Source organism: Struthio camelus, chromosome 11 (assembly GCF_040807025.1).
Source record: "Struthio camelus isolate bStrCam1 chromosome 11, bStrCam1.hap1, whole genome shotgun sequence".
In the NCBI taxonomy this organism is placed as follows: Eukaryota; Metazoa; Chordata; class Aves; order Struthioniformes; family Struthionidae; genus Struthio; species Struthio camelus.
Genome location: NC_090952.1, coordinates 7,274,068 through 7,290,707, shown reverse-complemented (window position 1 = coordinate 7,290,707; position 16,640 = coordinate 7,274,068). Strand labels below are relative to the sequence as shown.

Here is a 16,640-nt window from a genome sequence, read left to right as displayed (position 1 = left end):
CTCCTGTTTCCCTGCACTGGCAGCACAGATAGATAGAAGAAAATCTCTGCCGATTCTGAGCCGTACAAGGTACATGACCTACAGATGAGTCAATCTAATTTCATCCTGTAGTGAGCACTGGTGCACCTGTGTAATGAATAGCACATTATCGCCTCCTTTGCTTGACTATCTCAATAGCATACACTTAATCTTCATAGCCTTTGGTACATCTTGTTATTTATTCTTTCATCTAATATATTTGGAACAACTTGCTAGCAAGATGCAGCCCTATTTATCCTTCTAAGGACAACAATAGCAGGAATAAATGTTAAACTAAAGGAAGGAATGAAAAAAACTAGCAGCTCTATTTGTGCTATGCTGAGTTGCATTTCTTGGCAGCCCTAGAGATTCAACAGTCTGGTATTTATCACGACGAAACGCAGAAATGTCTGATGATTATATGAAAGAAAATAAAGAGACTGAGCATAAACTGCAGACTTAGAGATAAGGGCACATTTTTCTAGGAGGCAGCTGCTAAAGCGATGGTATGTTGAGCTGGCTGCAAGGGGCAAGGATCAGTGATCTGCAGGCATCGGAGGTCAGGCCCTAAGGTGTGGACGTGCTGTCAGTGATTTTTCCCTCCTGAGGAGAAAATTCAGCCCAAATTGTGGGCTGCAACAGCAGCAGCTGAGGGAAAAGCTACCTACAAGGCAGAGCTCAGGCTCAGGCTCAGGCTCAGGCTCAGGCTCTGCTGGGGACCCCCGAGTGTGACCATACAGCCTTGCCGGCAAGTCTTCCAAGAGGGTGGCAGAGGAATTAGCTGATATTTTACAGCATGCACAGTAGTAATCCCAATGGATATAATCTTAGTACAACCCTGATCAGCTCAGGCCACCTGCCCCTAGGGGACTGGGTTTCTGGAGCAGGGGACCTTCCTTGGAGCTGGGTACAAAGGAATTGGCTTGGTTATAAAATGAACATAGACCAGAGAAAGGTTTAACAGCTGGCTGGCCAGCCGCACTGGCAAGGCTAGCCCAGCAAATCCCCACATTTTGTAAGAAGGCGAAATGTATTTCTGACACATTTAACCTAGAGGAGAAAAAACAGGGAGTGCTACGCCAGTGAGAGACAAAAAGGGATTGCTTTGTTGCTTGGAGGTCTCAGAACAAAAAACACTGGGCTCTGCGGTCATTTCTGGAGGTTGTGGACAGTATCTCCATGGTCTAGCTGCTTTATTGCATATCAGAAGCTAAAGGTGGAGCCCCGTCAGGTGCAAACCGACCTGATCCCAATTTTCTTGAAATTGATGTTCAGGAGAAAGATGTCTTCCAAAAGTATGACCAAGTGCTGGAAGAAGGTGTAATTGGAGAAGTCTGGCTTAAAATATGGCATTGGGGGACTAAAAAAAGGAAGTAAGCTGAGGACAGGACTTGGAGAATATTGGTAGCTGAAACAAGGATGAGATCAATGGGAGCGGCTGGATGCTCCATCCGTCACAGTGGCGTGATGACAGTTAGTTGTCTAACAGGCCACAACGTGTCTATGGCAAGCTCTGTACATTGAGTTTTGGATTGGTATTGGTAGTCCTGGCTGGGACTGAGGTCAAGGAAAGGAAGAAGTAGTGGAACTTGCATGGCCTGTGGGACTGCAGTCAGAGCTGGCCTCTTCATGCTGCTGCTGGCTATTTCTAAGGCAGAGTTAAGCACAAGCCTTGGATTTGGGAGAAGAAGGTTGATACAGCTTTGTTTATGCCAGATCCTCTGTGGGCAGGAAAGGTAGAATGAGAATGGCTAATGGCTTTGGTTAATTTTTAGCTAAGGGGCACCTAAGTCTGTTTTAGAGCAGGTTGAGGACTTGGATTAGAGTGCGGGACGAAGACAAAGGTGTATACGTGGGATGTGCAGGGCTGATAAGAGGGCCTGCATAGACAAGAAGCATCAGTACATGCTGATGTGATCCAGGTTTTGCCCTCTCAGTTGGGGTTACGATGCCAGGATTATTGCAATAAAGAATGGAGGAGTAAGTTTTATTACTGACTCTGAAAGGCCCCGGGAGCTCGGATAGCTCCTGGTCTGAGTGAGGCGGTCGTTGTATGGCTTTGGTCAAGGTTAGTGAAAGTTAGGGTTAGGATTTGAGAACAGAAAGGTGCAAATGTCTGAATTATTGCTAAGTCCTGTCAAGTTTGCTGACCTACAGGGAAACACATTGAGATGAAGGCTCACATTAGTTAGAGCTGATGTGTTTTTGAGCAAGGAGTGACCACCAGCCTGACTTTAGGGCTAGGTTTATGAACCCGGTTAAGATTTCAGTTCAAGAAAGGAAATGTGCCATTGCTTGGATTGCGCTGGATATTGCATGTTCCACAACAGTTTCTGGAAATGGCTTGTTTTTAGTTTTGGAACAGGGCATCAGGAAATGAAGGTTTCTGGGTAGGAAGCTTCCAATGCAATTTTGTAAGATTGCAAAGCCTCAATTTCCTCCGTGTGTGTGTGTGTGTGTGTGTGTGTGTGTGTGTGTGTGCACGCATATAAAATTTGCATGCGGAGCTGCCATGACATTTGGTGCATTGGCAATAGCTATGGACAATGTCCTCAGAGGTCCAAGCCAAGATCATGAAATTCATTATAATGATAGATCGATAATCTACCTTGGAGGTGAGGAGATTGCTGAGTTGCCAGTGAGCCTCCTAGGCTGAAGTGCAGCCCTTGTCACTCCCCAGTGCCAAGGGCATCAGAAGCAATTAAAGAAAAATGAAAATTGATTTGAAGAATGTAATAATCATTCATCTAGCTGGGGAATAAAGGATTTTATCATTGATATATTAGAAGAAAACAACATTTACTCTCTGATAAGCATTATGGCACCAGCAGAACTAAGCTTGAAACCTCAAGGACGTACAGTGTAAATGATTTAATTCCAAAGAACAAGAAAACAATAATGTTTAGAATCAATCCAAGAGCCTAAGAAAGCTAGAAGTGGGAAGGGGAAGAGCTTCTGTCTCCAGTCGTGGCCAAAAGTAAGAAGCTAAGTGTCTCTCCAGACCCCATGCCTGCCTTTTCGTTGGACTTTTGCTTCCCAGCATATCATCCCCCACTTATTTTTGTAGTCATTTCTGCAGCGACTCTTGGAAAGAGATGGCTGTTTGTCCTCGGCAGGTCTCAGGTGTCCTGTCCTGTTGAGGCAGAGGTGCCCATGGCTGATCTTTGTAGCCTCCCTCACCAAACCACCGCTCCAGAGACTTTCACTCTGGTGAAACTGTGACTCGCAAAGTCTCTTTGCAGACAGAGGCTACAAGCTCAGACATCCTAGACCTCTCCTTTCTTCCTGTGTGGAAGTTTCTCAATCCAAAACATTGATCACCTCCTACAAAGAAGTTGACCCCACTCCTTTCCTACCTCCCCCTTGGGTGCCTTGTGGAGGGGTTTAGCCGCTACACACTAGGCAGGGTGAACCGCAGGAGGGCTTGCACAGGGGACAGGCAGCCTTGCTGGCAAGGCAGGGGAGGAAGAGGAGGTGCTCAGGGATGGGCTTCGTGAGCGAAGAGGAGCTGCGGAGGGGCCGAACTGCACTGCTGAATTGCCATCTTAAGTTAAGGTGAGTAAAGCCTCTGTCCATGAGTTGGGTGGGATAAATCTGGTCTCAGTGGGTACAGCAGATAGAATACCACAGACAATTAACAAAACAAGGCGTTTTGGGGGGAGAAACTGAAACCTACGGTTTGCAGCTCTGCTCATGCTTGGGTGGGTGCCCCTGGATGGGCTTTTTCATCACTCTTTGCCTCGGCTTCTCTTGCTCTAACTGGCGACAAGGAGCCCAGATTCACGGACCTCTGTAAAGCATCAGTAAGCACCACGTCTTTCCTACACGGCCTAGCTGTCCCCGCTCTAGAACACGTACTTCAGACCCTGCCCCGAACACAGTCATTAAATGGCTCTGCCGAAAGGATGTCATAAGATGGGACGGCTTACGGCTCATCCAGAAACGTCTTCCCAAGCCCCAGACCCTTTGACGCGATTCTTCAGTGTTTCTCTGAATTCTCTTTCTGCATTTATTTCAGTCAGCCCACGGATTATTTGAAAAATAGCCTTGGGGGACATGTTCAAAGGCACTGCCACTGCAGACGCCTTTGCATTATAAACTGAAGCGTTTCACTCCTATCTGTTTGGACATATGAGCCGCTTAGCACTGCTTCATTAGGCAAGTTATTTTTAAATTCCCAGAAAGAGCAAAACATTGAGCGAGGAATTATCATTTGCCATTGAAACAGCTGCAAAAAAGAATAGGCACAAACCCACTATGGGTCCCCCCTGCTACTCATGTAATTAGCCAGACATCAATCCAAAAAGTCATTTATGCGCTCTCTGGCGACATACGAGATGTTAGAAATGGAGCCCCACTATCAGGATCGGTGAGTGACCACCAAAACTGTGTTTCTGATGATCACAAGAGGGCAACCATCAACACTGAATAGGAAAATGTCTGGGAAAGATGTCTCTTTCCTCCGTTAGTGGCCCCCACCCCATCCTGTGTTTCCCCCTTTTTCTTTCTCCGATTTTTCTCTTAAGAATTTTGAAAAAGCGGTACTTAAAAAACCGCCATTCTAGAATTTCAACACGAAACAACAAACACATAAAACATAAAGCCTCCCCAGGACCCTTGCCTCCCCTCAATAATAACTGAAAACCAGCAGGGACACAATACTGTCAAAATGCCAAGGGAGAGCAATAAAAGCGGCTGTTATTTGGTGTTACTCTTGTCTTATAGCACGCCTAAGTTTTTCCGTGGCTAGTACTGCTCTTACAGCACAGAGTTAAAGCAAGAAGCGTGGCAGCAACTGTCAGAGGGATGTTTGGGGGGTTGTCTTCTGCAGGTGCTGATTGCCCTGTGGCTTGTGTTTTTTAGGGCAGCTGTGGCTCATGCTGGTAATGTTAGGCCTACGAACAGTGACAGTGTTTCTGTACTTACTCAGAAGCTAAGTCTAGAAGGAGCTGCTCTAATAACCTGCTCTGAATTGCCGCCTAACAAAGGCCACCGGATTCCTTTGGATTAACTCTTGCTCAAACTAGAGGGAAAAAAAAAAAAAAACCTCATCAAGTATTCCCAGTGTTTCTTCAGCGATGGAGACTCTGCTGCAGTAGGTGAATTGTGGGTGGACTGTTTCCAACTTTCCTCAAAATATTTGAGTGTATATCCACATAGGTCTGATGCCCAGCTACTGAATATTGCTATCCCTTTGCTCCATCTGCCGTGGAGCTTCTCACAAGACTGAGTTTAGTGTTTTCTTCTGTTTGTGACTCTAAACACCCCGTGCTCCTTGGGTGTTTCGCACCACGGTGGGTTCCCAGCCCTTGGGGAAGTCTCCCTTGACCCGAGCTCGCTGCTGGAGTCCAGCAGTATTTGCCCTCCTGTTCATAGCAGAGGTGGTGAAACCTCCCTCGTCTTCCTCAGTATCTCCCCTTTTCTGCTTCCAAGGAAGCATCAGCTCCTTTTGTCACAGCAGAATATTGGGACTTCACATTTGGCTGATTATTTCTTTTGTGAATCACTGTTTTCTATTCCTTCGTCACCCATCCTGGAGTCCAGCCTCTAGTCTTAGGCCAATGACTTTACAGCTAGCGGCACTGAAAAACATGTTTTTTTTAACCTAAGCTCAGCTCATTAACTGATCCACATTAGATTTTTATATCAGTGACCTGCCCCTAACTTCTGTGCACCTGCAGGTTATCAGTCATGGTTTTATTTTTTCCATCAGGTCACTGGTTGTCCATGAAGTTGTATGGGGCTCAGAACCAGCAAGAAGGGCTCCGTGCCTGGCTCGGCGATGATTCTGCTTACCATTACGTTTTGAGATGTATCAGTAAGTTTTCAATCCAATTAATATTTGTCATAGTGACTTACATTGTTCCTATTTCTTAATCAAAATATTGTGAAAGACAAGATCGAATGTCTTACTGACTGAAGGTTTATTATATCAGCACTACTCCCTTGAACTATGATATTAAGAAAGGTATCTGGTTAACTTGACAAAGCCTAATTTTCATAATGTCACCATATCTTCTTGAAATGATTTATTAGCAAAGCCTCTCATCAACCCAACGTTATTTCGCTTGGAATCGTCGTCAGCATGACGTTTGATCAGCATGATGCACCACGTTTGCTCAAGTAAAGGCCATACATTGCCCCCCAGGTTTTGCCATCCAAACAGGGCTCAGCCTTTACTTGAGTCTTTTGTAGTCCCCTGCGTTATTGCAAAACGCGATGGAGCTACCTGCTCTTTTGCAGACAGGCTTGTGCTTGTTCTGCCCGCTCTCCAAGCTGGCTGGGGATTAATGCGCTCGCTGTGCAGGGACGGCACCTGAGTGAATCCGGCACGGTCTCTTGAGAGTGCGGCGCTGCCTAACAAGGAAGTCTCCGATCTGAACTTGCAAATCTGGCAAATCACTGAAAACTATTAAAAATCCCTCTTTAAGGTGCAAAGATCACCTCCTCCAGCTCTTTAAAATTCTTGGATGCCAGATTGTCTGATTTAAAAGTGACCAACTTGAATATCCTCCGGAGATATTGTTTGAATGGAAAATACTTTGCCATAGTCATAAGACATAAACCTCTGTCCTCCCATCCCAAAAAAAAGAAAAAAAAAAAGTGAACCTCCATCCACTTGTCTGATCCAGGGAAAGGCCTGTTACCGCATGGTAAAGCAACGCGGTCAGTATTGACACAGAGAAAAGAGCAAAGTTATATCCTTAGGCTTCTTCTTCAGCTTGTTCCAGGCTGCCACATTAGAGTAAATTGACTTCATTTACCTGTTTAGTATCTGGCTCTGCTAATACTTCGAGTATACAAGGATTTGAATTTGTCAAGTCTTTTTTTTTTTTTGCTTCAGCTTTAGAAACTCCCCAGAGATTCAAATTTTACTCTGCCTCACTGCATTTGGATTATTCCTTATCTATATTGTGAATATATTATTTTAATACCTTTTTAGACAAAAAAACCCCCCATTTTTCTCATCTATCCCTGCATTCCATATAACCAGTTTTTAACACTCTGGGGGATTTGAAAGCAAATTTGTTTACCCTCATTGAAAGGAAAAGACATTAAACTTACCATGGAAAAGTGTTGTAATTCTCTTTCGCTATACATACATTATCAAATCGAAAACACTTAAAGATGAATTGCGCCATGCTTTTGCTATAGCTTTTGGGTTTTCTCCCTATACTGGAAAGTTCTCTATGCAAAGATGTTTCCTCCTCCTACAAACTCTCTGAAATACACTGCTCCACTGAGCCTCACGTTTTCAACGCTGCCAAGGAGGTACGTGGGCACAAGCCATTAAATGCCGTTCATATCCACGGGACGCTGACATCCAGTGAGTGGCTCTGAAGGACCAGAGCTTATTCCGCACCTGCTCGACCCTGTGACGACACCTGCAAATAAACGTCACCAGTTCTTGCTGAGGTGGGGAGGGAGGCGCTCGTCCCTCCTGGTCGGCCCCAGGCCCTAGCTGGACGTTTTTCGTGCTGCAACTGAGCGCGAGTCAGCCGAAGTCACCCGCCGCCGCTGCGCGTCGCTGGGCCTTCGTCTCCCAGCAAACCGCCAAACGTCTGCCTTAAGCGTCTGAACTCACCCGCAGAAGTAATGAAAAACGCGTTTTATTCTTCTGCTGCTTTTCATTCGATGGGCTGCAAGACTTTCAGGAAAATTAATCAACGAAATGCGTTTTATTGAGGGAAAGAGACAAATGAATAAAATTGCTTGCCAGGTGAGATCATAAAATATGCTGAGGCCGTTCCAGGAGCGCGAACCATCATCTTTGCCCTCAGTTTGAACGCTACGATACGCTCCTTCTCCCCAGGCATTGCTCAGTAATGCCTAATATTTTGCTGCATAGCTTACCGGTGTATCACAAAGCCACTTTTATCCCACCGTGACCTCGTCCGCCATTCAACGAGGCAAGGGAGAAAATACAGGATTCACTTTAATGCCTGAATCGCTTTGTCACAGTTGCGTCACCTATTTCGTTACCGTTCCTGGAGGTCTTTCAGCTGAGTACCCCGACAGGCATCCTCTTGATTCACTAATTGCCAATACTCGCCCTCAGTGGCTGCCTTGTCAATCGGCAGCACAAAGCCTTTCATGATAAAGTGCATCGATTGTGTGCGGATCATCTGGTGCCTGAATTATTGATGTTTTACAGTGGAATTAATTTTTTGGCTGTGTCAAAGATGGCTGACGAAAATTAGAAGTTTACACACACGCTCCCCCAGCCTTTCTCTCTTCACGGGATACAGTTTTTCCAGCCGCTGGCATCTGCCAGTGACAGGGGCACCGTCTACAGAGAAAAATCAGTTTGTTGTATGTCAGGAACAGCTCTATATAAGCAACGCAACTTTTGCCAATAACAAAAACTTCAGCTCATTAAAGCTGCGATTTTTTTGTGGCATTAAATTTACTTTTTCCTTTTTTTTTTTTTTTGAAATTTCACTCACATTGCACAGTACGATCAGATCTGCTAAGTGACGGTTTGACCCTCCACTAAATCCAGCCGTCATGCAGGATCGATATCGCAGCCACGATGCAAAGCACTGATCTGATTTAAACTCACTCTCCCAGCTCCAATTTGATTTTGAGCATGTAACAGGTTAACCTCCTGTCAGCAGGTTTGATGTCGGATTAGGTATCGACTCTCTGTCACGCCGAGTCCACGCCGTATCAGGTATCGTCTACCCTCCTGCAGCTGGCCTAAACTTCCGTGCTTTGTCCTCTGGCCAATGCAAGAAAAACGTAGTCGGATAGCTACATCTGATCCAGAAGAAACCGGGACCGCAGCTCTCCAGTACTGGTAATTTTGGCATCGGGACCTTAGTTTCAGCGTGTTTCTAATCCGTTCCCTTTGCGGGTGCCACGGTGTAGGGAGTAAAACTGGTGAGGAATACGCCCCGTAACAGACCGCTCTGTTCCCCAGCACAAACACTGTTCCTGGGCTTCAGCTCTCAAACCCGAGTGCAAACATTCAAACTGTGAGCACTTAAAAACACCTCATTTACATTAAACGTTGGGCCTGTGTCTTCTTTCCCATTTCAGTTTCAATGAATTTTAAATGCAACCCACCCCTAAACTTGACAGTAATCTCACTACTGTTGTAATAAACAAACGGAGAAAAGCAAAGAACCAGCGTGGTCTTCCTGAAACCACGCAAATCTCCAGAAATCTCTTTCCTCCATGCATTGCATCTTGCCTAAAACTGAAGATGAGTTTCTTGGATATCACCTCTGTTTGATTTTTCCTAGGTCCTTTTTGAGATATTTTTAAGTTAGGCCAGTGGGATCTTTCTGGATTTTGAGGGAATCCCTTCTTTCCTCTATTGGAGACAAGCCTGCAAAGCCTTGCCGTTTCCCTCTCCTTGAACTATGGTCAGCAGGGCACTCCAGCCCCCTCGGGCTCAAAAAAATCGAGACTAGTTTTTTCTCTCCTGGTCTTTGCTGCCCTACTTCTTCTCAGCCACGCTTTTCTTCCCACTGTGTCTTATCGATTCCCGATTTTCCTCCTCTGCTAGGATGTCACAAGGGAGACGCGCTTATCCGGGAAGCAGCCTAGGTGGGATTTATAGTTTCAGTGGGAGGGGAGGCACTGCGGAGAAATTTGTTTTATTGAAGAAAAAAAAGCAAATCAAAACCAAAAACAGGTTCATAGCACATGGCAGGGCCAGCATTTAGGGCTAACAACGTTAAGACAGGCACATCCAGCTTTTGCACGGTGCGACAGTTGTCTCTAATGGATGACAAAGCGCTTGACCAAGGAGCTGGGCAGCCCGTGCCCCGTTCGGCCGTGAGGGCCGGGGCGAGGGGCCGCGGCGGAGGGGCAGCCCACGGCCGGCGACAGCCGCCAACTGCCTCGCCAGCCTCGGCCTCCCGCCCCGCTGCCCGCCATTCCCGGGGCGCCCCCAGGGCCCCGGCCGCCGCGCTCTGAAATGGCCCCCGCTGCGCGCAGGCTTCGCCGGCGGCGGGACGCGGGCGCCGCCGCCGCTCCCGCGCCCTCCGGCCCCGCTCGCCGCCACCGCGGAGCCCCGGGCGCCCCCGTCAGCCCGCGCCCGCGGGCCGTTGCGGGCAAGGGGGCGGCGGCCGCCGCCGCCGACCAGCCCCACTCCCGCTCGCAGCCTTTGCCCCTCTTCAAAATGGCGGCAGGCACTCGTTTCCCCCCCCCGCCACCCCCAGGGCCGCTCTATCCGCGCGGTCCTCCACGCTCCGCTCGTTAGGCCGCGCTTCTCCCCTCCCGCCCCTGGGCGGGAGGCGGCGCATGCGCAGGCGCGCCCTCGCCTTCACTTCCGCTGTCGGCGGCCGCTTCCGGGCCCCCGTTCCTTGGTAACAATGGAGCAGAAAATGGCCGCCTGAGAGGGGAGGGAGGGAGGGAGCCGTTGCGACTGTTTGGGGACGGACGGAGCGGGGCGAGCCGGCACCGAGCCCGCTGAGGACCGGGGAGAGCAGCGGAGCGAGAGCTGGGGAGGCGGCGGCGGCGGGCGGTGAGTATCGAGGCCGGAGGCGGGCGTTCAAAATGGCCTGGAGAAGGGAGAGGCCCAGGCCCAAGGGGGGCGGCGGCGGCCTCCTCCTCCCGGTGCCCGGGGCGGCCGGCGCTGGCGCGGGGCCGGGCGGGCTGCGGGGGGCCGGGCCGGGCCGGGCGGCTCGTGGCTACGCGGGGCCGCGGAGGCCGAAAGCGTCCGGCGGCGGCGGCAGAGGCGGAGCGGGGTGCCGTGCTGGAGCCAGGGGCGGTGATGGCGGTGTGCGGGCGGGTGTGCCCGGGGCGCCGCCGCCGCCCTCCTCCTCCTCCCTCCCCGGCTCCCCCCTAGACGGGCCTGGCCTGTGGCCGCCGGGGGCTTTTCCCCCGCCGTCTCCGCCGGTGTGCGGCAGCGGCCTCTCGCCGAAGCGGCGCGGGCTCTTGCCTCCGTCTGGAGCCGGAGGAGGTTTGCGCTCCCGCCTCGGGAAGGGCCGCTGGGCCCCGCACCGTCTGGGGAGCCGGCTGGGCTGGCAGAGGAATCACAACCAGGCCCTTTTCGGAGAGGGGGTTGAAGGGAGTAGGGGGAGGAATTACAGCCACTGCCCTGGGCCTCGCCGTACCGCTTAGTGCCTCCTGGAGGATTCGTAGTTCTTCAGGACCGGGTTTTCAGTTCACCCTCCTGTGACTGGAGACAAGAAACACTGTTTTGGGAGAGGGGCAAAGGGAGTTTGTACTGCTGCCTCTCCTATAAGGGTCTTTAACTGCGACCTGTTAAAATCTGTGATGTTTGCCGTTCCTGTCCTGTTAATTTCTCTGCGCTTAGTCACGTCATCTTTGCTCTGTCACCTTACCTTCCCGTGTGTGAGTCCCGCCTTCCCTTTTTTTTTTTTTAATACTTTTTGCTGACATTTAGGGTTTTTGTTTACCGTGTTTCAAAACCGTGGTCAAGAGCACTGCACGTATATTACTTTTATTTTCAGTGATCTTTAATGAGGGAGTAATATCTGGTTGTAGTGTGTGTAATTATTATTTTTTTTATGCAATTTGATCTTATTGTGTAGAACAGCAAGCCTGCCAAAAAGTTTCACAAAAAAATACTGTATTTTTTGAATAGCTTTAGTTTCACTGTTTTTTGAGAAGATGCAGGCTTTATCCAGAGAAGCTTGTCTTTGAGTAAACAAGCCTTCAAACTGGATTGTATCCAAATAGTACAGTCATGCATCTGATTTATTTCCCCTATCCAGATTGTCAATTACTGGTTAATTTCAAGTTGGAAGTCATCATAAAAATGCTAAAGAAGCTCCAATACCAAATTGTCCCTGGATTTTAATTGCAGTGACTTGACAAGTCTTTTTGAAAAATAAACAGTTGGCTGCTGCTTGTGCAGTTAATTATCTTAATTGGGTGTCTGATGCTTAGTTTTGTTGTAGTGGTCAACTAGCACCTAAAATGACTGTATTCCTTGTACAGGTTTACCATTTTGGAACAAAAAGAATTATAGCTTGGAAATTCTGTCTTGCCTGCTCATGACAAGGGGAAAACACCACATGCTGTTAAATTAAGATGTTCTCATTATGTCAGACCGCAAAAGCATGGTAGTTGCAACATTCTTTTCATCAGCAGTTCTGACTGTATAAGTGTTTGTCTCTGAAATAACCGCACCAGCGTCTTTTTAGCATGCAGTGATTGTCATTCGTATTGTATTTATACTCCATATTAATAAATTCATAGACATACCAAGGTACGCTGGAAAACAGTGTTACAAGTGTTTGGCCTCCATTATGTGTCTCTTTGTATCTGTATTTTTAGGGGAAGGGGCAGTGTGGTCCCTAAATGGAGACATTTGTAGAGCACTTACATATCAAGGTACTTGAATAGCTTATTCCTGTAGTGCTCTTCCCCATAGGAATCTATCAAAATAAATTCCTTGATCTTGATAGAATGCTTGTAGTTGTGGTGGAGGTTTTGCACGTTTTTTTTTTTACAGCTGTAGCTTAACATAACTTTGTGTAACAGAGCCTAAAGATTGCATTTAAGTCCAATTTAAAGGTATGTTGTTTAGTATATGTTATTAAGCTGCTCTATTTTTTTTTTTGGTAGAGAATTCAGTGTCCGTGTATTAAAACATTAACAAGAATATAAGGTATTTATCTAAGTTTATGAGTGTGTATAAGCTGATATATTGCAATGTACCTTTTAGTCTCAGTCTTCATGACTCTTTAACTTGAAAAAGCATAGCCTCGAAGGGGTAAAACAAAACATGAACATCCCTGTCCTCGAGATATCTTAATATGATGGTCCTGTGTATCTCAAAAACAATACTTGAATATAGTGTAGCAGTGTAATAGCTTAGAGAGAGGATCTTCCTTCGATGTGCAGAATAGCTAGTAGCATCACAGAGACTCCATTTTGCTTTTGAAAAGACTCCTGGCTGCAATGAAGAACATCAGAAGCACAGGAGGCTGTATCTCCATCGTATTGTCCAGGCGCTAGCTATTAGGTTTGGTGGGTTTTTTGCACTGATCCAGATTGTGGAAGCTCCGTTTCTTAGTGAGGGCTGAAAAGTTGCACAGTTTTGTAAGAGCAGCTAATAATAATTGAATATGTAACAAAAGTCAGTGCACGTTTACTTTCTCTAAACTTAGTAACTTAAGAGCATTACCTTAGAGCAGTGTTAATTTCAGTATGCAAGGTGTATGTGCATGTAATGTTGTTAATGAAATGCTTGAGCCTGCCTACCTTAGTCATCAGAAAGGAACTTGCAGTCTTAGAGACGTGTTTAAATTCAAATGAGTTTTACTTAATTTTATTTTTCATTTTTATATTTGTTAGGTACTAGACATGAGCAACAAAAAAATCCTTGTATCAGAATTCCTGTGTGGGTTGTGGTTGTAGTAATAGTCATTGTTAAACTGGCCTTTTACTTTCAGTAGAAGCTGTTAGCAACAGTTTCATGGAGACAATGGGATTCAGTAGTAGAGTTAGAGTAGGGTTTTTCTTTAATTGAAACTCAGTGGGTTATGATTGATTTAGTGCTTTCATTAACCAGAAGTTTTGTTTCTTCAGACATCTGCCTACTACATGGTGGTCATCAGTTTTGTGGGTACAGCTCCCTTGGAAAACATCCTATTCATACTGCTCTGTCTTTCAGCGTCAACACTTGTTGCTTGCATACAGCAGTACTACTTCTTCCTTCAAGCTTCAGAGCGGGCCCTTGCTTGCTGACCTAGCAGGAAGCTCGCTGCTGGAAGAAGAGCGCGCCATTTTGTGAGACTCCTCTTCCAGTGCTGGAAACTCATGATAGCTTGTGTATGCTGAGGATTCTCTTTTGTGGTATCACCTGAACCTGAGAACAGAAGGCAGTACTATCGTAATCTTATTTTCAACTTCTTTGCAAAAGATATTGTTTTAATAAGTGCGAGCGATAAAAGCTTAAGCCCTTGGTGTTGACAGTTTTTAGTGCATTTTATTTTCAGAACTGCACCTTCGCTCCACATGTTCAATTCTGGGATTGGTAACCTCCACCGTTTCACGTTGAAGATAAAATTGGAAAACTGAGTTTTCTTTTGTTTTTTTTTCTTTAACCAGTTCTCTTTGAACTGGGAATTTTTAGGAGTAAGATGGCTCTTGTGCCATTAAATGCTGTAGGACTCTCAGAGACAGGTAGGATTCCATACCTAATTTCATTAGTTCTTTTTGACTTCTCAGGATTGGATGCTACATTTGATAGTGTTTAGGGTTTTTTTCTTTTTTTATCTCAACAGCTTTTCCTATTGAAGTATGCATTCTTTTTTTCTTTCTCTTTTTTTTTTTTTCTCTAGTTCTCTGGAATTTTTTGCAACTGTTCTGCAAAAGTATTCGTCTACTTTCTATAGTTCAAAATGTATGTTCAAAATTACATCTTTTATGGCCTTTGTTTTGAAACACGCTGGGGCAGTGAAATAGCTGAATCCATGTTTAACATGCCTTATTAAGCTAGCATTTAGTTTCTTACAGCAGTTTATACAGAACACTGTATAGAAGACAAAATTTGCTTTCAATTTTCCAAAAGTGGTATGTATTCTACAATATTTTTTCAGGCAAAGAGGACATAGGGAATTCTTGAGCATTTAAATTTTGTGGTACCTTTATAAAATCTGGTAAAAGTGTAGATCTGTTCATCAGCTTCAGTCAGGCTATCTGTAGAAAGCAAAAGTAACAGAAAAAGAATGTATCCAAAATTCATGATACAACTTTGAAAACTAGAGAAATTGTTACTTGTTGTAGTTTCTAAGATGTATATTAGTGAATTGTTCCTATGCCATCAAAGTCTTCACTTTGATCACATCAGGCTTGTGTCCCTGCACAAAAAGAAGAAAAAATGACTTGCTGGAGCTCCATATATGACACAAGTAGGTATCTGTTTCACTAGTGTGGGGTATTTTTTTCTATTAATGGTAGGATTCTCTTTCAGTCGGTTTTTGCTTTTGAGCTTGCAGGCTTGAATGACGCAATATTTAAGATGGAAAAAAATATAGTTCATGTCATGTCCTACTTTCTGCCAGTTTTGGGTACTGATTAGCACGGAAATTGTTCTTCCCCTTTTAATTCTTTTAGGAAAAACTAGTTGTTAGACTTGGCAGGGGGAAAAAGTACTGCGAGTGCAGTTGCTTCTGTTAGTGCCTAGAGAGCCTGGAGTAGCATCACTGCTGGTTCTAGCTCCTGTTCTGTGTCATTTGAGAAATGGAGTTGCAGAGGCTGCTGGCTGGGTTTTGATCCTGCCAACCGGGATGGTATGTTAGAGCTGCTGAAGTCAGAGTTCCTGGAAAGGGCTTTGAACAGGCCACTCTGTTGTACTTCTACTGGAGATCTAAAACCTTGGAGGTGCACAGGTGTGCATGTTCAGGGAAAACTTGAAAAAAGAGTTAATCAGAAACAAGTCAAAACAGAAAATAAAGAGCATTTCTGGCTTCCACTGTGGTGTTGCTTCTTTTAGTCAAAGAGTTTGATAACTTCTGTAGACTGGCAGTAGGCAAGGTGCTCTACCTAATTAAGATGAGGTTATGAATCATAACTGAGAAATTAGCTTTCTGCTGAGCACATCTACAAAACATTTATATTGCCATCCTTTTTGTATACGCAAAAGTGTTAGTTACGTTGCTGGGACGTGAGGTAATTCAGGAAATGTTCCTAATGTACAGGGCACGGCAAATTTTCATGTAGCATTGAAGTATCAGTAGTACCTAGACGGGGTCATTTTTCATGAAGAGGTTTTTGTTGCCCAGCCAGCTCGTAAGTAGGAGCTACTTCTGTGGTTTAACTAGTGTAAGTGCCTTTCTCCTGTTAAAATTTTTGAGACTTGCCTTGTATATCTAATGAAGATTATAATTTTAAGGTATTAGGTTTTATTTTAGCCCTACCAAAGAGTGACTTTTGAGTTTGACACATCTTATAAGTTGTATCTAGTTGGTTTAATGAGGAGTCTAATTATTTTATGTACATTTTATTTAAATTAAAAAAACAGGAGTGCAGGCTAAGGTAGTGCCCTGGTATTCAACACAGATAAATGCTATCAGGGCCTATTTAATATATTTTTGAAGGGGAACGACCTAGTGGATTGCCACTTTGTCATTTGGTCCACTAGTACTTATTCTGGGAAGAATTTTTACTCTGTAAAGGGTAAGCAATATGGAGAGGCACGCTATTACTGTTGAAGGCGAATGGACAACGCAAGTATTTTATCACGGCTGGCTGTCCAGCTGGGTTTTTTTTTTTTTTTGAGCAGTAGTAAATTCCTGACAAATTGCTTTAATTTACACACACCTTGACCTATGGGGAAATGTAAAGTCTCTTGTATTGGGTATGATAAGAATGGTAACTCTGCAGTATTGAGGGAATATCTAGTATTTTTAAACTATTTCTATCCAAGAGAGCATAATGTTACCTTCTCTTGGGGAGGAAAAGAAAAACGTATTGAATGATACTTGTTGTATTACAGGCTTACTATTTTCCACACTGCAGTCTGCAGCAGTGGTGGTGAGACAGCTAGTCGTTTGTGCTCTGGAGTCTCTGAGACTGTTGGAGCGTAACTGCAGGGAAGGTACTTTGCTGACTTGTCAGAGGATGGGAACACCAATTAAATATTCACTGCAGTTAATGTGTCTGGATATTCAACTGCTAAAGAATATTTCCCT

General features: G+C 45.5%; 1 protein-coding gene across 1 annotated transcript in view; it reads left to right on the top strand.

Moving 5' to 3' along the window:
• Nucleotides 1–10,264: 10,264 nt before the first annotated feature.
• The window catches only part of RLIM (ring finger protein, LIM domain interacting), a 14,836-nt gene continuing 8,460 nt past the window's right edge, over nt 10,265–16,640 (top strand). Inside the window, exon 1 of the mRNA XM_068956912.1 lies at nt 10,265–10,495. The gene's annotated coding sequence lies outside the window, so the exon portion shown is untranslated. The remainder of the gene's footprint in view (nt 10,496–16,640) is intronic.